General features: G+C 46.3%; 1 protein-coding gene across 2 annotated transcripts in view; it reads right to left on the bottom strand.

Annotated features, from left to right (window-relative positions):
- LOC142579887 (uncharacterized) overlaps nucleotides 1-20,261 on the bottom strand; it is a 354,590-nt gene extending 334,329 nt beyond the window's left edge. For both annotated transcript variants that reach the window (XM_075690547.1, XM_075690549.1), the window contains exon 1: nucleotides 19,941-20,261. The gene's annotated coding sequence lies outside the window, so the exon portion shown is untranslated. The remainder of the gene's footprint in view (nucleotides 1-19,940) is intronic.
- Nucleotides 20,262-22,225: the final 1,964 nt, after the last annotated feature.

The raw sequence follows: 22,225 nt of genomic DNA, 5'->3' as shown, positions 1-22,225 counted from the left end.
TTTAAGACGGCCGAATAAAAGAAGCGGTAGAGCAAATGGATGTCAGCCACCCACTACGCAAAAGAACGACCAAATAGCCAAGTTGCCCTTATCAGAAAAAAAAAAAAAAAACGCCTCTCCTTTGGTGCACGTCGTTAGAGGCGGTTGGACGGGGTGGGGCCGAGTGCCAGATTAATTGCTAGTTCTTAGTACCTCTAGAATGACACACGTTGCTGCGGTACACAAGATGTAAAAGAGTATGGAGCGCCGCGCTCGTATGACTTACGACCGTGTCTAACGCGATCGGTCGCAGTGTCGAACGCCGCGCGCTGGCCGGCCTGTCGAGAGCCGACGCTTCAGTCGGCGCTGCCGTGCACGTAAGCACGCGGGGTCAGGCCAGCAGCGCGAGGAAATGAAAGTGACCCGGTAACCGCCCCGCGCTGGGCGGACCCCCACTCCGACACTCGCTGGCGGCACCCTTTTCGCACCGAGCGGAGCTGTGCCCCGACCAGCACGGGACACCCCTTTTCTAGACACCTCTCTCTCCCTCTCCTTTGTGGTGGTGCTCTAATAGCGCAGCCCTCTGGCGCTGCGCGCACTCGGAGGCCATTAGGATCGAGTGCCGAGTGACAGCCACCGGGACTGCGGCTGTTCGGTTGTCGCTGGGCCACTTTGCGAAAGGGCGCGCGTTTGCCGTGCGAACGGATTTGTTTCTCGCGACCGACCTGAGTGAGAACAATGTGCTGGAGAAGTAACTATCGACGGGAGTGTTTTGGCGAGCGACGAGATGAAATAAAGAAAAGAGAAGGAAAGAAAGAAAAAGGAAAGATTCAGGCAGGGAACGGGTGGTGCGTGGAGAAGAAAGCATTAAACAGAGCGACCAGGTCAACGCTTCCAAAGCTGTGGTCACTTTTCCCCGCGCTGCCTTTGGAGCTTCGCGAGGAGTGAGTACTTCGAAGGTATGAGTCTCGAAAAAGAAGTTTTATACCTCGGAAATCGATAAAGTTTGGAACGGATGCTCAAGAATGCGAGGGAGCAGGGGAACGGTTAACGTGGCTTAGCAGTCAAAATTCCCGTTCCCAAAGAACTAGTCCACGTCATCATGCTGGAGTGTTCCTCAGTGGTCTTGCGGATAAAATAAGCTTTGTTATGTCTTTATTTTTTGTAATATAATTCTTAGTTTAAAAACCTATGGCAGCATCAAAGAGGCGACATGCAAGTCCTCTGTGTACTGCGTAGTAGTATCAGCGCTACAATATGTATACATCCACCAACAGTCTGAATAATCAGCAACGCATGAAAGCGTTCTGCGCGATGAACATCATTAAGGTAGCATGAATTTGAAGAATTCTAACCGAGTCACCAGCTCACACAAGCGTTATCTCCATATAGGTAGGCAGAGAGACGTACTTCTGGTTACCATCCTGTCCGTCTCCCTTTCATCCCTCATCAGAACACATCCATGCACACGGCGATCAAACTTCTCCGGCGACAGTTCCTTGTAGTAACGCGACATCTGTGTGTAGTAAATCACATGTACGATAACACAAATTAACGGTGTCTCTTTTTAGGAGAGTCTTACGGGAAACCTAACATTTGTGCCTTGTTGGGAGTTTTGGACAGAATTTTTTGCAGAGCTCCCACGATCTCAGCCGACAAAGAGCGGGCTTCCGACCACTTCTGACAGCATAATGCTTAGTATTCTGTATCATTGAATAGGGTGTCGTAACTGCTGACACATCTTGCGTTGACTGATGCATTAAGCTCATGGGCGCCTCGTCACCACTGTGCATGCACCGCGTACTGCAGAGCCCGGACCGCCACATTTTCTACATATCATCACGCCAGCTGAGCGTGTTCACGAACGGTACGCTGTTGCGACATTCCAAAAGTCTGCTGTCTGCCCGAACTGGTGTCGTGGTATCCTGTTGCATGCTATTGTGAGCATAGCGGAAGCAAATGCTAACAGCTTCTGTTCAGGATAAAGCTATCTTGTTGAAATTAACGTAAAATTGTCAGGACTAAAAAAAAAATTATTGACAGCAACTTTCTGGGCACCGAGTATCGTAGATATTTTTTTTTTGTCTTGCAGTAAGCTGTGTCATCGAACGTTCCTCTGGATTTGTGTCTTGGGGGAAGGAAACAAGTGGCAGAGAGCAATGCACCACACGAACGAAGTCATGCGATTCAGCCCAACACGTGATCGCCACGTCAGAGCACCCGGTAGGCTTTAGCTCTCCCGCTCTGCAGGCGGAGCTATGGCATGGCAGCCAAATGAGTGCGCATCGATTAAATACTGCCGGGAAGCAAAAATTTTCAGCCAATACATTGAGTCTCAGAAGTCACGTGTTGGGCCCATACTGCGAGAGAAAGGCTTCACGGAGAGTTCGCTTGCGAAGGCTGCCTTGCCAATGCTCCAGAATGAATCGCGTGAGGCCATTGTGAAGCAGTGCACATAAAAGTGCTACACAGTGGTATAATGAAACTGACTAAAAAAAAAGTTCTCACGAAATCTGAGCAATCGTCGTTAATTGTCGTGGTCTAAGATCCCTGCTTCTCGCGTACCGACGCCATTCGACAGCACAAACAAAATTTGTCTCCTCTGGACGCCTGGTCAAGCCTTACAGCCACAGGGCAATGAACGCGCTCACGCAACTACCCGCGATCTCACCTGCCAGATGGCGCCGCGCAATCAGGCGACCAACCCAGACAAGGCTGTCCCGTCGCTAAGACACCACGACATCAAGCTACATTACACAAGTAAACGTAAAACCTTCACACCATCCCCTGATTTCTTTACACGAACTGAGGCGATGGCTCTATGCCGTCTACAGACCAACCGTTTCTTTATACACACTCATACGTTGGGTTGCGGATAGCCTCCACTTTTTACACTTCCTACACCCCATACGCTGCTTAGGCTCCTGGCCGAGCTGCGGTTGCTCCTGGAGACATCAAAAGAGGCATCAATTTTCCCAATTGTGTTTATGTAGTCATGAATTTTTCTGTCATTATAATTCTGAAAATATATTACTCGATTCTTCATACTCGGTTACATAATTTTTCCGGACTTGTAACGCCCTCTAATGTGGAAAATTGAACCTAAAGCCAATTAACGACCCCAACTCGTCTTTGTCGGCGGGAGCAGCACAACATAGGACTGGACGAGTGTGACTCGTCATTGGTAATATTAGCACAACCTTCCGTGACGAGTACCGCCCTGGATTGGGGCTTAAAGGGTTAATTGCTCCTCTTTCCTCCACACAGCCTGTAGCGATGGAAGATGGTTTTGCAATACAACCCGCTCCCCTCGACCCCTCGAGGCCGGCGCATTCTGGTGCACCAGGCAACGGACGTCGCAACTGCCACTATAGCGGTCCTGGACTGAGCGCTTCTCCCCCACAATCCTTCCCTTCCTTAATAAAATTTTATCCCTCTCGTCGTGCTCTATAATATTGGAGTGAGACAGACTGTCTGTCGCCAGGCGCGCCTTCTTTGTTAACGCAGTGAGTCATGTAGTTTTTCATCTACACCGCTGCTTGCGACTAAATGAGTAGAGACACGTCAGGACAGGTAGAGGAATTTCGCGCGATGAGCGCAAAAATTGCAGTAACGTCTTCGCAGCTATGGGCAAAAGCTTCGCTCGGCCGGGTGCTACAGGCGACTGATTCGAATATATCCACTTTCTTTGTCGTTTATTAAATGATAAGATGCTGGGAAAGAAGAGCACCGTAGGGCTGGGTATCCACAATATGAAAAAGGCCAATGACTATAACAAACAACCAGAAAGAAAAAAAGAAAGAAAGAAAGAGGAAAGGAAAGAAATAAAACAGGCAAAAAGAGTAAAATAAATGTCAGAGTAATTGCAGAATTTGACACGTGCTCACCAAACATTCAGACCTTTTAACGTCATCGTTTTATGGAAACGTGGCCAATTTTGAATGAGAGAAAGAAAACAAGAGGTGATACGCACAGAGGTTAACTAGATTAAGTGTCCGGCTTGCTACTCTGTAGGGGGGGACGGGCTAAGGGCAGAAAACATGAGGATAAAAGAAGGAATGATAAGAAAGTAAAGAAAGAGAAGAACGCATCTGTTCGGTCGTTAATGTTTTTCGATCAGTCCGGATGTTTTTAAAAACGCGCACTAGAGCTATTAAAGCAAATCTCGCCAACGGCGGCTGGGATGAGGGTCCAATAATTCTGGTTTTAGCAAGGAGACGGTTCTCAATATTGTCGAGCGTGGTGCTGAGGACTTTCTTGGTGCATCGAAATGACCACAGTCGCACAGAAGGTGTGCCATCGTCTCTTTTCACCCACACATTTCACGTTCGAAACTTCTGGCCATTCCGATGAGGTAGGAGTAGGCGTTGGGAAAAGCCACTCCTATCCATAGACGATAAATGAGAGTTACCGCCCGTCGTGCTAAGCCATGCTGAAGGCGGAGCTTTAGTTGAGCCCACATGTGAAAGCTATAGCCAGTTAAGGAGTTCGCCCTTACGCGTTCATGGAACTAGTGCCCGCATGCCGAAAACCGCTGCACTCATCACGGAGTCAGCGGCACATTTTGGCTCCTCCAATCCGCGGAACAAACCGGCCAGTCAGTGGAGTCGAGGCGAGCGGTGTTTTCCGAAAATTACCGACCGTGAAAAATCGCCGCCAGCTACTGCGAACGGCCAGAGGTCGCCCTTCCTGACCACGGATGCATCGTAGTTAGCATTATTAACCCCGCCGTGGGCTAAGGAGGGGTTAAACGGGGCAGAGCTGCGAGATTAGGAGCTACTTGAAAGCGAGGATTATTAATGAGACACGTTGTATAAGACCGTCTGCGCACATGCGAAAACCCAAATTGAATTCGCTGTGTGCAGTGCGGATTACCGCCGGAGATGATTCCCGCACGTTGCAACCTGGCAAGCAGCGGGGTGGTCTTTAGTCTATTAACACTTTGACGTGATTTATATTTTCATCTGTCGCGAGTGGGATGGTTAGCGTGTGAAGTCAGTTTCTCGGAAAACGTGTTAAGTGGGCGGATCAGGCTATTTGTATAGCTTTCACCGCAGTTCAGCACTAGGTTCATGGCGGCAACTCGTTAGCTGATAATGGCCACCTGCAGAAATGCATGGGAAACTGGAAGTTCCTATCAAGGCCCCACATGCTGTTGTGAGCCCAGTACAATTGAAGTTGCACTCATTTAACCTTTAGTGCTCAGTTCGAATAGCTTACTGCACTGCGACAAACACTGCCAGCGATATCAGTGCAGGTATAGCTGCGATGCAGCTCTTAAGTCCGGAGAAAGACTTTTAGCCGTGTAGCAGGTGAAATGCACTCACTATAAAAAATTCTCTCTCTCTCTCTCTCTCTCTCTCTATCTCTCTCTCTCTCTCTCTCTCTCTATATATATATATATATATATATATATATATATATATATATATATATATATATATATATATATATATATATATATATTCTTTTCTGCGCTAACAACTGACCGGAAAAGAGAGCCGAAGTGCCCATTGCACATTATGCGGTCAGCTGTGGGAGAGTGTGTCGTTCACGTGTTATTCATATGTCTTTTTACTACACCCTTATGAATTTGCGCTCAATTCATAATCTAATGGCAGCTTTTGTAATTTTGTAAGCATATTGTAATAGATGCAGGTCTGGCATAACCAACTTTCTTTTTTTCATGAGCGCAGTTCTAGAACAGACGGTTTAGGTTCCCTGCATCATTGCGCATCGTTATAGCGAGTGCTCACCGTGAGGCAGTGAGGGCGGGCGTAATACGCGTCAGGAACATCGCAATTAGGGAAATAGCTCCCCAAACTACTACATTCCACTAAATATAAGTTGTGAGATCAGTGCTGCGCTACGCTTATTCTTTTCAGCGTCACGGAGCAGCTTCTGTCAGTAATATTTGACGCTGGCAGGGAGGTAGCTGGGTGCTCGTACTCGGACAGCCGCTTTGAGTTCGCACACACATTCTCAGCGTGCACGCTCTCTGCTGTTGGCTTCACATACCGGGATCTCGCAGGGTCACCAGTACTCGCTTTTATCTGCAGTTGACCGCCACACTACCTATGGCGACGCACACAGGGGAGGACACCGCGAAGGGGGTCACAAAGGAACACGTGTGGCTTTGATGGCCAGATAATCTGCTAAGGCCAACCGCGTATCACAGCAGTTGTTCCGGGGCTATCTCCCTGTTTGGAAATCACACAGGCAAATGCGCGCACGGTGGTCGGGGATTTCGCCACAGAAAATAACAGAGCATGCACGTGTAGCGCGATTATCTGCTGCGCCGTTATGCAAAACGTACCGTTTAGGGTGCAATGAACATACACTGAAGGAGGCAGGCAGGGCAACAGTAAAATAAATTCATAAATGCTACGTAATTTCTATTTGTCGGCTTATGACGTCCTTGCTTACTCAGCGAGCCTCGTTCGTGTAAAGTATAAGTCCCTGTGCCCGGTAAGCATCATGGGTCGTGGCGCAAGCCACGTCTTTACCAAAGCTGCAGAAAGTCACCAGTGACTATATCCCCCTAAGAGAATCCATTCACCAAAAAGAGAGAAAGAGCAAGGAGAGGAAAGGCAGGGAGGTCAAGCAGACGAGCGCACGGTTTGCTAGCCTACACTGGGGGCTAAGGGAAAGGGAGAATAGAAACAGGAAAAGAGGGAGAGGTTGAGTACTGTGTGCACGTGGGATGATACACAGGGACACTAGAAGTGGTCTCTTAAACCGGTGCACTTCAAGTAGTGCACGAGTGTGCGTATCGCTTTTTGTGCCAGTGGCGGGTGTAGCATGCACGGTCCGAGTATCCTTGACTCCGAGAACGGTCTCGAGTCCAGTCGCTTTAAGGTTGTGCTGAGAGAGAGGCGTTGTACGTCGTAGCGAGGGCAGGTACGCAGTAGGCGCTGGATGGTTTCCTCGCACCTACAGGAGTCGCACATCGGGCTCTGGGCCATTCCCACACGATAGCAGTAAGCGTTCGCGAAGGCCACTCCCAGCCACAAGCGGCATAGCAAGGTTGTTTCACCGCTGGGAAGGCTAGATGGCAGTCATAGTCGTAGCAAGTGGTACAGCTTATTCAATCGGCAATTGAAAGCACTTGAGATCCAGAAAGCTTGTGACTTTTTGCATGTAAGCAGGCAAAGTTCCCTGGCAGTGTCCATCCTCGCCAAAGGTACTGAACGCGTCTGGATGTCTTTGTGGGCAGACCAGGCAGCCCTATCAGCAAAGTCGTTGCCGACTATGCCACAGTGAGCAAGAGTCCACTGAAATATTATGTTATGGCCTGTTTCCAGAGCATGGTCGTGTACTTCTCTGACGTCGGATATCATCTGCTCGCAAGTTCTGTGATGTCAGGCAGACTTGATATTGTGAAGAGTTGCCGTAGAATCACAAAATATGACCAACTTCTGTGCCGGCTCTACGGCAGCGTAGAATTTCTAGCATACATTCCCTCTCTCTTATCTCCCTCTCCCCACGTGTTCCATGTGTTTATCAACTTCCTTCTGAGACTGCATTCGCGGTCAATCAACAATGAGCTATAGTTTAATTCACAATTGTGTGACGCAACTTCCGACGCGATGCCTCATGGGAGCGACGAGAATCCTGTATGCATTCGCACTCACTGAATGCGCACGACAAGGGCTATCTATACCTGAAAAAGTGATTGACGATGAGCACTACATCACCTGGCGGTGTACAAAATCGCGCACATTTACACAGTGCCCACCGGACATTTGCATTCTACCTGAACCACTCCAACCGGTTCTTTTCGAATGAATGTGTTTGCATTCCCCCTCGTCCTGAGTTGTGGGGGATGCAAATGAGAGAAAGGCAGGGAGGTTAATATTTCTAATTATGTCAATAGCTCTCTGCTAAGTCGTACAATTTCTCGTCAACTGACTCATATTTCACCGACCACTCCAGTATACATTATAAATCATTCCTTTTCACTCGGTGGGAGAAAGCATTGCTCATACGCCTTGCGACACATCTATTCCTTAATAATTTATCCTGTCGTTTACACAAAACCAGACGCATCCAAATTTTTACAACCTTGCGCTGACCTCATTATGATTTATTTTATAATATTTTGTCATCTTTTTAGGGGATTCTTTCAAGGAGTCATGACTATGCCTAGTAGGGTGGAGATTTTTTTCTTGTCTCCTAGCTAAAGGAATTAGTTGTATTCTTTTTTTTTTCTTTTACAACGACGCTGTTAATGCAGCTAGAAGCGCTCATAAATGTTATATGTTATGTGTTAAAACAAACTAGATCACTCACGAAGCTTATATTCTGAGTAAATTAGGACAAGGTTAGCGACAATGCGCAGGCGAATATCGAAGGGTGTATGTTCCTTCGGGGACAAATGAAAAATGCGAAACCTTCGGTTTCAGCCCATTTAGAGGCGTTATATGAAATACCTACAGTTCTCCCTCTTCCCTGGAAAGACAAAAAAAGGGCACATATTATATATTTTTAGAAAATAGGGGTCACTCTATAAGTGGCGTGTACTGAAAGTTCGAAAAGTATAGGTTAATTATGTGGTCTGAAAATAATTACTGAATGCTCATTTTGTCTCAATTTTAGTGCGTTATACGAGGCGTGTAGTTTCTTTTACCGATCTGCTCGTTGAACTATCGTCATGTTTATATTGCGCTGAAGGGGAAAAAAATCATGTACTCAGTGACGATCTATTATTCGTTGATCTGGGAAGCTTAATTACAGACTTTGTAGATATTATTTATTCAAGCGTTCCAAAGTTTTGTACCGACCCATACGGCCGTTTCCCGCCAAATTTTCTATAGAACCCGAAATAACTGTACTTCATACCAAATTAAAATGCGGTGGAAGTGAGGGCCATGTTAAATGTAAATATGTGGCGAACGTCTAACGTTCCTAGCTGAATTAGGAGCTTTACAAATAATTACTGAATCATCATAATTTTTACCGTTTCCGTGTATTATACCAGATTCGCATTAGGTTTTTCCGCTGTCTTCGGTTAACCAAACAAGGCACGTTGTTTATATCTGAAAAAATATTATCGACACGTTAAGGGTTATGTGTAGGCGAAGTTCAAAGCACGTGGGTTACTTACGGTCTTCGCAACAAATTTTGCATGCAAGCGCCGCCAAGCCTTACGAGCGTCGCAAAATTTAGTTGGCTTCGTTATAGCATATAGTACATAAATATGCCAGCAATAGCAATTTTACAGAAAACGCGAGACGACTCTGACAAATAAAAAATGCGTAGTTGAACAGACGTGGAATAAAAACATCTCGCGTAAAAATATATATATATATATATATATACCGAGTGTTCAAAAAAGCCATAATGTAATTTTACGCTCTTTCCTATTGTCCCAAGGGAACACTATGCGTTACAGCAAGTTTTTATTTGGTCGAAACAAGGGGAAGGTTATGGTTGACGTGTAGACAGCTAGCGTTCAAAGTGTGTGGGATAACTGCGGTCTTTGCAGTAAATCACGCCTACGAGTGTTCCGGAGCATTATGAGTGAGTTTTAGGAGCGGAGAAGAATATAGCCCGCGGTCTTGGGAGAAAGCATAACTGTCTCCGAGATCGAGCTTGCTGATAAATGGAGGAAAGCTTAAGTTAATACATATACGAAGTATAACGTTTGTGCACCAATTACAGCCGTTGGAAAAATATTTCCTGCATCAAGTGCTCGAAAGCGTTAAACGGACATTGAACACTGTGTCGCTGTTTCCCAGGAAGCTCCGCGTTATACCGAGCTTGCGTTTGCTGGAAATGGAACGAGACTCGTGCGTGACGTGTGGCAAAGCTTTAACGTTTATTCATTAATTAGGACAGTTGTGAATAATTACTGGCTCCTCCTTTTCTATCTTCTCTATTTTCATGAATCATAGAAGGTTTGTAGTATGCTTCCCCGTTGTCCTTAGTGAACGAAGCAAGGCACCTTGTTCATATTCTTTATTTGATTAGGATTAGTGGCGGGTTATGGGTAACGTGTAGAATAAGTTCAAAAAGTGTGAGCTAATTACACTCTTGGCAGTAAGCACCGTATGCGAGAAATCCGGTGCGCCTTGAGTGTGCTTTACGAACACGGCGCAGCATTTAGCCCCTTGCCCTGGGAGAGGTTTAAATGCTACCAAGATCAAATTTAAAGAACGAAGGGGCGAGACTATGGCATATATGCTTGCTAACCCAAATAAATGTGAAGAGCTTTTGTAAAAAAAAGCATTTAATAAAGTACTCGAAAGCGTTATAGGGGCAAGGTTTCAAACGGGCGAGTCATGTGTAGGCAATGTTTTAAACTGTGTGGTTTAAATATAGGTAACTCATTAAGTTTTTAATGCAACTACTCACAGAAAACAGGTTCGCACGCGGGTAGCCCTCTCGAACCCCGGTGCTCAAACGCCGTCTAGAACCAGCCTTCTCTTCCCTGCGTCCGCTGCGTTCCAGACTGCCACCTCCTATTTTTTTTTTTTTCCTGCTGCCGCCACCTCGTGCTCTCTTTTGTCCGCGACACGCCGCACAAGTAGTCACTGTCGCCGTCGTTGTGTTTCACCACACCTGTGTTCTACTGCCCTTCCTGTATGCGCCTGAAAAAGGCTTACAGTACGCCTAAATAAATGCGTATTCGGTCTGTACACATGGTATCCTCCGATACGCGGGTAATCTTGTTGTATTGACGTACACCTCTTGAACCGTTCAACTGTACTTTCACTTTTACCCGCCGTGGTTGCTCAGTGGCTGTGGTGTTAGGCTGCTGTGCACGAGGTCGCGGGATCAAATCCCGGCCACGGCGGCCTCATTTAGATGGGGGCGAAATGCGAAAACACCCGTGGTGCACGTTAAGGGACCCCAGGAGGGCGAAGTTTCCGCAGTCCTCCACTACACGGCGTTCCTCATAATCAGAAAGGGGTTTTGACGCGTAAAACATCATAATTTAATTATTTTTACTTTCACTTTTGTCTCGTTGATAACAACGTACACGTGTATGTTCTCTGCAAAGAAGCTGCTTTGAATATAAATTTACTGTATTTCCGCCAAATACAAAATAACCATAGGGCGTTACATTTGTATTAATAAAATAAAGCGCATTAGGTTTCTGCCAGTCATTATACTCGTAGAAGGCTGCATCCATGTGGAGACAGGAAACAACCTTTTTGTATGTTGCTATGCCATATTATGTTTATTTAGCTAGATTCTTTTTTTGCAAGAAAGCGAGGCTTTCATTTGTCCCTTCCTCCCACTTTGCGGAGAGTTTCTTGCCAAGTAGACAACTTGGAACAGTGGCCTGAATAAACAACTTGGGTGTTGAGCATGTGCAATTGGGCAGGCGTCAGTGGGTATGGGCCCATTTTAGGTCAATGCCCAGAATGACTATGTGCTACTGCGACGGGAGGTGTAATTACAGACATGAGTCGCACTTCTCTGGGACACACACCTCTCATCAACGTTCTTCCCTCGACAAGCATCCCACATTGGCTTCATCCCCGTGAGCCCGACAGCCAAGAGCTATGCAGGCGACGAGATTGTGCCTGTGTCATCCGCTACTATTGCCAACTCGCTGCATTGCTTTATGATGGAACCTGCTTGGATGGAACCGATGTTATCAGACTTTACAGCGACGCTATTAAGGGGAATACCGCAAGGAGTTTTATGTGGCGACGGCCGCGGCCTGCGTCAAACTGCATCAAATGCAATGCAAAGTGTGTAGGAGCCCAGAATGTACTTTGCAACGTGATGATCAATGTCTATAAAATGAAAGTTACCTTGCCTATGTCTCATTCGAATAAACAACTTATATGCGGGCTTTTTTTTTAAAACGAGTATTCTGTAATTTTTGTTTCTCATGACGTCTTGTACCGGTTCCATATTGGAGGTCAGCTGCGATCTCTCTCTCTCTCTCTCTCTCTCTCTCTCTCTCTCTCTCTCTCTCTCTATATATATATATATATATATATATATATATATATATATATATATATATATATATATATATATATGTATGAATACAGGGAAAATGAGACATCCACCCGTTCGTAGCAATTGCTACAAAGGAAACCCATACGGGTTCCTCGAAAGAAAAGCCTCATAGTTGAAGAAAAATTCGTCCTAGTCCGGGACTCGAACCCGGGACCACCGCCTTTCCGGGGCAGCCACTCTACCATCTGAGCTAACCAGGCGGCTAGCAGATGGCAGAGCGAAGACGAATTTGTCGACAACACGAAGCAAAGGCAAGAGTTTGACGTAGTGTATATATATATATATATATAGATATATATATATATAAAGGCTGCGGCGGACGGCGGTGAAGTGTGACGCCGTAATTGACTGCATTCGCTGCTTCGTTCGATCGAGACAGTGAGCCAGCCAAAGAAGATTTTAACCTTCTTGGAGCCGGCAGACCCCTATATAGTGGGCAAAAACCTAAGAATTACAAACAAGCTCCACCCGCAACAACGCAGTGGACCCGCCATTGACCTATGAAAGACAGCTTAGACAGCTTCAGTCCGCTCATTGTTTATTTAATGACTTTTCCTGCTAATGTAGATGCTAGGCTAAATGAAAAATAAAATCTAGTTGTTTCGAGCTAAAACTTTACCTCTAGCTGAGCAGTGATATGGGTATCCCCCATAAATTTTGCCTAGGCGTTCACGTTTCAACCTGAAACCAGTGAGACAAATACAACACCGACCTGCACTTAGAAACAGTTGCTTCAAACGCGCGAAATCACTTGACGACAGGTGAATAAGCGAACCCGATTGACTGGCGCATCTATTCAAATTGGGTTCGAGTTGGACAGCGCACGTATAACGTTTCAACGCTTACATTGTCACCGACTATAGTAGTTTCGAAAGGTGCGAGAACTCGCTAATACAGATTCACTGCCTTTGTGATGCTAGCTGTCAAATTGGCCTACATCTGTGAAGTACTTCTTTATTATTCAGTCCTTGTTTTATTCGAATGAACATAGAAATAGAGATTTATGAACTATATAATTGTGATGGTCACTACTTTTCACGTAAGAGTAACATGAATAAGAAAAATATTATAACCTGAGAAATTCCACAAGTTCGAATTATCTGAAGCGGAGATAGTTGAAAGAGCAAATGAGGCCCGCATGTATAGTCCATACCATACGGTACATTCCGAGACAAAAGGCGAGGACAAGTTTCACCATGCACGCTATTGAGTCCAGACACAAACGCTTATACTGAAGCAGCGTATCAGGCAGTGAGGCGATCCCAGACGAGCACGCATACAGATGAGGAAAATATACATGTGAAATAACACGAGTACGCACACACACAAAAGAGTCAAAAGCGGACTTCATCACACCTGACGCACAAAGATGAGCTTGGCACCACGTGTTAGACAACACGCGTATATAAATATAAATTATAGATGCTTATTCATTTCTGTTTTTTTTTTGCACAAACATAACGCTCTACGCGAGCAGTACCATGTCGTCTCTAACCAACGCATCCGCTGGCCTTCGACATAGAAGCGTTGCCAGGCAAAGGAATGTGCTGACCTTCGCGTTTCTTGCGAGCACCGCCAGCGCACGCAATAAAAGATCTCACCTAACGGCGCACAAACACGTCGAGGAGGAAATGTGTCCCAAGAGACTCGGCGAAAGAAGTAACTAAACATGTTTTAACGACGCACAGCATCGCCGCGTTATCGCCGGGCGACGTCGTCTCGCCCCCGCTCGACCACTTTTCACCAAAAGAAAGGAAATAAAATCGTTTCACGCGTCGGATGGGATGGGCAGTGAAGAGGTGGTTGTAAAAGCCAAGGCGGCCACACGTGGGCGCCGTGTCTGAAGGCAAGTTTTCGTTTTACACTGTATGTGCGCCCATGCCTATACGGCCTAATGAACACTGCACCGTATCCCACTATACTAATTGAATGTGTGTTTGGGCTGAGACCGTTCTTAAAATGTAAGGCATTTTTCTTACAAATAAACGCGCTATCGCTCTACCACGCTTTTATTTACACACACCAACAATGTTGCATTTTGTCTAAAGAAAAGTGACAGAACCAATCTCACGATGACTGTCGAGGGAAATGCGATAGCATTAAGTCAATATTGCGTTGCAGCGCATTGACACCATTGAAACGAGTCATGTACGCGTGTGCTGCAGCGGGACGCCTCATTCGCGCTTCCCTGAGCACTTGGTAACTAGCGCCGCCGCCGCGATGCCTGCGCTCGGCCTTCGAAATGCATGGCTCGTTTGTGCGTGGAAACGTTGAGCAATGCTTCACGCGGCAACCGCGCTCCTCTCTCGCGCTTCTTTCCGGAGACGCTGCGCCATCTAGTGGCAATTCCGGGAAGCCCGCACGCAGCGTCTGAGACGAGCAGCGTGGCGCGCCGGTGCCTTCCAACGCTTAGAATTGTTCCCTCGCTTTCCGCAGACTCATTCTCATTCTCAGGGACCCAAGCTGGCGAGAGAGTCATTGAAGAGCGGCACACACCCAGTGTATTCTCGGTGCAGTTCGTTAACGTTAGTTGCTTAGTGAAAACTTTATTGAGCTCTAGCAATTGTGTTCTTCTGCGGCGGGGCCGGATTCTAGAGTGGAGTTTTACTCCTTTTGTCTTCCCCGGAAAGCATTGGCGTGAGACACGCTCATGGAAAAGCGACCCATACCCAATGAATTTGTGGTGCAGCCTGCTAATGCGTGGGGAGCAACCTTTGTGACGTAGGTTCGATTGCGCTGAGCATCGCAGAAATTTAAGGGATCTTTTTCGTGATTGTGGAGACGGCACATTCCGAATGACACGTACCGGCTCACACAAGTTAGCGTCAAATGCGTTCATTGAAGAGCGGCTCGCGACTACTGGCACATACTTACCAAGCGACCCAAATTCGCACAAATGAGGTTCATTGAGGACTAGCACAGACTTAGTGGCACATGCCTAATGTTGCAAGTCGGCGTCAAAGAGTTTCTTCGAAGAGCAGCACCTACCCAGCACCCGTGCCAGCGTCAGAGAGGCTCGTTGAAGAGCGGCACGTATGTACCTACACATTGCCACATACTCAGTGGCCCAACTTGGCCCGATATTTGGCCTTGAACCCTGTTCCCTCAGCAAAGTAGCCAGATGCGCTAACCATTGCTCTACTAACTACCCAGTGCTACAGGTAGACGGGAAAACGGTTAGATACAAACCTATAGATACCCCATAGTGGGTAGCAACGACACGCCTCATAGGAAACAATAATAGCCGCTTGCAGCAATGGTCAGTTCGCAGTGGTATACCACGGTTGGTTTCGAACCCTGTTCTCGCAGTCGAGAATGACTGGCGCGTACCCAGTGTTCCATACTGGCGCCAATGTTTTTCGTCAAACAGTGGTATACCGACCCAGGCGCTCGTCTACAGTGGCCCACGTCGGCGTGGAAGAGGTTAGCTGAAGAGCGGCACGCACGCATGGACAAATTTCCACGTACACTCTGATCGAAGTTGGCGCCATGGTTGCTGGCTTAGAACCACGTTACCTCAACACAGCAGTCCGATGCACACCACCCATTGGACTACGACATGCATAGTGACTTAGGCAGGCGGGAAAACGGTTAGATACAAACCTACATACAAAGATACAAACAAGCGTAAACAGATAGCCTCCGAAAAGTGCGTGAAGTACCCAAACAATCCCTTACCACACAGGTCCTACACCTTCAGCACCTGCAGCAACAGGCACGAACATTCATAGCACTTAGAACTTTCTCACACAGTCTACAGCCGATTAGCTCATCTTGGCACTAGGCCACGGTTTGTCTTGACGCTGGCGTACCGTTAGGGCCTTCCTGCCTAATCAACCGATAGGGAAAAGGTTTTTCCCAAAACAACATTTATTAATGCAAATAGCATTCTGGGCATTATCAGTCTTATATTTTTTCGCCTGCCTAGTTATCTAGCTATCCAACCGAAAACGAACTTTAGTCCCTGTCTATGGGCCACTGGGTATGTACTGCTCTTGAATGAACCTCTTTGAGGCCAGCTGGTGTCATCGGAGAGAGGGAGAAAAAGAAAGGGAGGGAAAGATAGGGAAGTTAGCCAGTGTTACTACCGGCTGCCTACACTGTGCTGGGGAGAGGGTTAAAGGGGATAAAAGGTGACAGAAGAAAAATAAGGCCAGAAAAAAATTCACACAATAGCTTCGCGATGCTATGCTGCGCTACAACTCTCAAAGTGGGTCGCGCGATCCGCAGCTCCTTGAGAATAAGTTCCACTGCGTATGGACCGGTCTTCATAATACGCATTATAACGTACAAAACATCACCAGTTACACACCCATGATAAGAGAGATCGTTAATAAAGGCTACAAAGTTTATAAAATGTACATAAAACCATAAGCCCTCATTTAACGCACATAAAAGTAATTTTCCCCTGTGAAGAATGCTATTCGCGTGCCCGCTTAGCCATTGTAGGTCGAATCGTTTACTTCCTCAAGTCCGTGCTAATTGTAGAAAATTCACCTTTCGTGCTGGGTCTTGGATAGCCTTTTCATTGGCTTCGTGATATATTATTAATTAAGCAACAGGTCACGAATTATTATTTGTAGTGAGGGACGTAAATGAAATGGTCGATAATTGGCTCGTGATTTTCTCTAGAGAGAGAGACAAAGAGAGAGAGAGTAAGGAGAGGAAAATAGAAAGAGCGAAAGCAGTGACGTTAAACAGAAAAGCGTCTGGATGGCAATGGCTGTATTCTACGCTGTGAGAAGGACGCCACGGAACGGCCCACTGCCTCAAGTTGACCGGCTGATTATGAATTTCCTCGGTTGCAGAGCTTATCTCGACGTCCATTATATGCCTACAGCACGTGTCGGTGTTCAGGAATTGCTTAATGATCCCAAACTGAATTTTGGTAATTTATGTAAGGACATGGCCATTTAAGCAACCCACCGGGCTAATCGGAGTCCACGGCAGGCTTATCTTTATTATCATTATCCTTAATATGTTTCTTTTCGTTCTTTTCTTTCAGTATAGAGCACGGAAAGCGCGTGTCGTCTATAGTTCGTGCAAACATTTTGCAGAAGGAAGCGTTGGTGATTGCGTTCATAAACTCGAGCGGACTGAGGAAGAATAAATGTCATTTGTTTAAAAACGCACAGAAAACTTCGAATATGTCTGCAGCACATGAGGAACGCGAGCATACAAGCTGACGTTACGCATGGGGATACATTCCACTGCAGCGACTGGCCATAAATAATCGCATCGCCATCGACCATTGTATATTGACATATTCTTACGTCGATGAAAGTACCTTACTTTTAGATAGACGAGATCGAGATAGCAAGCACTAGACGTGGGACGAGGACACGTGATCATGGTGTTTTGCCCTCCCACCCTTCGAATCTCTTATACAGGTTGTCCCAGCTAACTTTAGCCAGAGTTTAAATATATGCGAATGTCACGTAGCTGGACAGAATCAAGGTAAGGTTATTTGCCGTCGCTTGGAGTTACTCAGATTATTGTTTTCATTACGCCTAATTAGATAATTATTCTTAATTAATTAATGAACTTCTCCAATACTATAATTCTATAAAGTGTCAATGAGAGCATTATAGAGCGACATGAAAAACTACCGATACAGCTTTCTGTTGCTCAATATGTGCTACATAAAAGTGTTTGTCCAAGCGCGAAAGCAGCCTGGGATTACACGCAAAGCGCCTCGAGTGGCCAGTCGCGCGGCAATTTTGCATGCATTTGCGGGCTTTTATATATATATATATATATATATATATATATATATATATATATATATATATATATATATATATATATATATATATATATGTTGACTGAATAATAATACATTGGCGAAAATTGGCTGAATAAGGGTGAGATTTGCTTCTTAATATCTCTAAAACTGAAGCTCTCCAGTGAATCACGCAAAGTGAAGTGGTCTTCCGATACGATTTTCTTCACTTCTTAAACATCACCTACACGATAAACTACATGATAATCGCGATTGCAAAAGAAGTTAAACAGGAACTTCTTGTTTTGACCGCTTTTGCGTTATTCTTGGAGCAACCGGTTCGAAATTGGTGACACTCAGTTCCCATCGAGATTGTGGGAAGGAAAATTATGGCATCTCGAAATCCGAGCACTTAACGCTAAAATTACTTTAGCGTGTTGCGTCTGGTAGACCTATATGACATGCAACGTAAGCAATTCCAAGTGGTCGCAAGCGGTACTCTTCTGTCAGACGATAGCCCCGTGTGTATGCCTTAGAAGGACGTACGTGCTTGTATAGTTCGTCGGTAACCTTGTGATACCAGAAGCACAGTGTCACATTCGTACAGACATTCCGAGATGTAACCAGGGAAACAAGCGGCGGCCTAGTTCCAGGAGCTTTTAGATGCCCGAACGTCCCATGGCGCGCATATGTGTTTTCTTTCTTTCTCTTTTCACGAGCCACAGGCTTTTACAATCAAATCCGGCACGTAAGCCGGAACTTGTCCACGTAGGCAATGGCGGCGTCAGCCGACAAGCGACAACAGCCCCAGACGCATGGCCTTTGTTTTCTCGCGCCTTATCGCCTATACGCGGCTGCAACGCGTAATTGCACAAAGGCCGTCAGCCTTCGCGGCTCGGTGAAGCGTCACATCTTTAGCGCTGACTCGAGGGATGGAGCATCGCTGTCTTGTTGTGCGAGCTTCAAGTTGTTTGCGTGTACGTCGAAGTGGAGGTCTGGTTTTGGTTTGCACAACTAAGATGTTTGGTCTCCAACGAGGAGAAAGGGGGTATAGTTGAACCAGAATATTACGAACCCGGATAAAGCCAATTTACTCTCTGTATCGAACGCGTGGAATGTGCCAACCTATACTTCTGTAATGCAGCTCTCTGATAAAAAACCGCACATTGGAAATCAAATTTCGGGGCGTCCTCTTCCAGCTCCTTAAAACGCAGTATTCCAGGGGGGGGGGGGGAGAGGGGAGAGGGGCATATATATATATTTTTTTTTTTCTCATGCTTTCGAAAGCGCAGCTTTCTTTTTTTCGTAACTTCGGCGGATTTCGCGACAATGGCAGCTGCGGCCTGGGTGTTCCCTTCCATTCATTTCCGAATGAAAAAAGAAAAGGGAAATCACACGATATAAAAAAATAATTAAGCGGCCAGCGGGCATTTCAGGCCTCAAACGCATGAAAATATTCGGAAATCGAGAACTCAGCACTAGCTGTTTGAGTGCGAGGTAATCCATTAATTAGCAAATCCATAACATCGTGGTTCAACCTGTGACATCCACAAGGTGCCACGTTACTTCTGGTTCTCTGCGTCCACTTACTGTCGCCGCGTATGTCAATCGTCGAGGCTTGCCGGAGTGCGCGTTGCTGTAGGTTAGCGCACTGAACCGCTATTTCGTGCTATTATTGAATTACGACTGACAGAGTGATCTGAGTCCTGGTTGCCGGTATTACTTCTTGAGAAAAAAAGAATCACGGTATAGCTTACTGTAGAAAAAAGAAAAGCAGGAAAAACAAGCGGCGCTTTCAATAAGCATGATTAGCAGTACAATATTCGTTCATTTTAGTAGTGTACAACGTTGTCTGCATTTTTCTGCCTTTTTAATAATCTGCACGAGAAAAATAAGTGTCTGCATAGCGATATATTGTATATATACTATAATATATACAGTAAAGTAGCATATAGAGTATTTATATTCCTATACTACACATCAAAATTCCTAACGCCATGTTCCGTTGTTGAGGCGAGGACTTGTGAATCGATACGTCACGGAAGGAGCCTTCACTTTGGCATGCGTGTCAATCGAACTCGGGAAGGAAATGGAAGCCGACGCGTCAAAAACGATCAAGTGTCGGGGATCTCCCTTCAGAAACCCAGAAAATAAAGAAAGCACATGGATATCACATGGTTGAGTGTCGCGCTGAAAGCTGCACGAAGCATCATCGTCGTTACGCCAGCGAAGCGCTGGCGTCTGAGAAGTCGCTTACCGCGTGAAGAACCAGGGACCAGGGCTTCCCACCGATGTCCGGCGCTGTCGCCTTCTGTCGCGTCCTCTTCCACCACGCCCTCCGGAGGGGCTGCGGCCGCTCGTTACGTTCCCCAGGTCTCAGCCGGCGACTTTATGACCTGCGACCTTGGCCGCGGTCGCCGGAGTGTCCCATATACTCCTTTTTTTTTTTATCGGTAGCACAAAGTTTAGGGTGCGAGAATGCAAACAAGTAAGTCGGCCTCCTCACAACTTGGGATCAAAGCGGTTTCAGCACCCCCCTGGAGACGGGCATCACTTCGCCTCTTTCGCGTCCCGTCAAAGTGGCGACAACCTGCGAAACGAGCAGAAAAGGGGGAGGAGAAGGCGAGAAGATATCCCGTTTCATGCACCTTTACGACTACGATTGCTACACAGAGCGTACCTCTGGGACAACGTCGTAGCTCAGCCTCCTGTTTGCTGATAAGGAACTTCGGCGCATGCTTGCCTCGGCCTGGGTGTCCAGTCCGTATAGTGATTACAGTGGCCCCCTTCGCGCAGCCGTGCGAAAGCATCACAGTCCTGTGAATAGGCACTCGGTAAGAAAAACAAAAGCTTAAACGGCATGTGAGGTCGTCCGACAAGGCAACAAACTCTGTAGGATGTCATCGTCGGTATCGTCCGTTGTAGGTATAAGGTCTTCGGGGGTAACATTTACCCGCGGCGGTGGCTTGGCGGTAATAGCTTTGCGCTGCTAAGCACGAGTCGTGGGTTCGATTCCCCCACCGCGGCGGCCGTATTTCGATGAAGGCATCATACAAAAAAATTCGAGGACACCTAAGCATGATCTAGAATTGTAGTGCGAAGTTACAGAGACTAGAAGCAAACAGGACGAGCGCTAACTCTCAACTAAATCTTTAATGAAACTATCAACATATATATATATATATATATATATATATATATATATATAGGTGATTCCAGATACCGCAGCATATGAACAGGACAACATCAGTTAAACATATCAAGAGGTAGGGAAGACAAAAGGCAAACAACAAAAGTGGCATTACTTGGGATTGACACACGTGCTAAAAGATGTTGAAATCCGCATTCTAACCGAGCCAATGATGCGTGGCTAACGCAAATCTCTCCTAATTCTTTAGTGTGAAATGCCTCGATTATTTCCCGTGTGGTTTGGCATTTGTGTCTTGAAGGAATTTTTGTGCCTTCAAACAAGGGTTTTTCACAACAGACAGATAGGCTCGAGGAGGCTGGTTATCCTGTGCAAAAGTAAACATGTCCGCAACTGAGATTAGTAAGAGGCGATGGGAAGATTGGTGGAAGAAATGTAGGGAAACGACAAAAACGGAGACGTACAAAAGCAAAATCCACAATCGGGGGTCAGAAAATTTGGTTGTAGGAGTTCATCATGGTTTCTTTTTTCTTCTTTTTTTAACCTAGGTAAGGCATTAGGCATTATAGCAGCAAGAGATTGGTGTCGCAACTCACCGCCCCGTTCCAAAGGGGACGCTTATAATATCCATCCATCCATCCATCCATCCATCCATCCATCCATCCATCCATCCATCCATCCATCCATCCATCCATCCATCCATCCATCCATCCATCTATGCATCCATCCATGCATCCATCCATCCATGCATCCAACCATGCATCCATCCATCCATGCATCCATCTATGCATCCATGCATCCATCCATCCATCCATCCATCCATCCATCCATCCATCCATCCATCCATCCATCCATCCATCCATCCATCCATCCATCCATCCATCCATCCATCGTGACCGACGCAAGAGGTCACGTTTCCACGAAAGCTCACCTTTGTGCATAGCGCTCGCCGCCAGCGTTTACCGGTAAACATTACGGTTACCTAAGTGCAGTTGCCGGGAAGCGTGTGAAGCAGTCAGGGAGCTTTGAATGCTATCGCGTTCCACTCTTAAGGCGAAGCTTAAGCGTCCTCCAAACTTTTTGAGTCGGAGAAGAGTTAACACAAAAGCCATGCGCTGTCAGTGTTTTGTTTCATGGCATTTGTTTGTGGCTGCCATTATCAAAATTACGAGGAATAACTTTGTAAGGAACGTAAGACAAGGTATGAGCAAATTTAGTGATAGATCTTTTGTGCCGTATAGAACATGCGTGGTTCGGGGTGATTTTCGTGGCAGCGGGTGCCGACGCCTATGCCGACACCAGTTTTTCTGCGAGACGGGGCTCTTCATAATGTTTCGCGTTAGAAACATTCTGGTGCGAAGATAATGTACTACAGGTGAGGCAGGCCACCGCCA

Source organism: Dermacentor variabilis, chromosome 4 (genome assembly GCF_050947875.1).
Source record: "Dermacentor variabilis isolate Ectoservices chromosome 4, ASM5094787v1, whole genome shotgun sequence".
NCBI lineage: Eukaryota > Metazoa > Arthropoda > Arachnida > Ixodida > Ixodidae > Dermacentor > Dermacentor variabilis.
The sequence above is the reverse complement of the archived record's forward strand: the minus strand, read 5'-3'. Positions and strand labels throughout refer to the sequence as shown.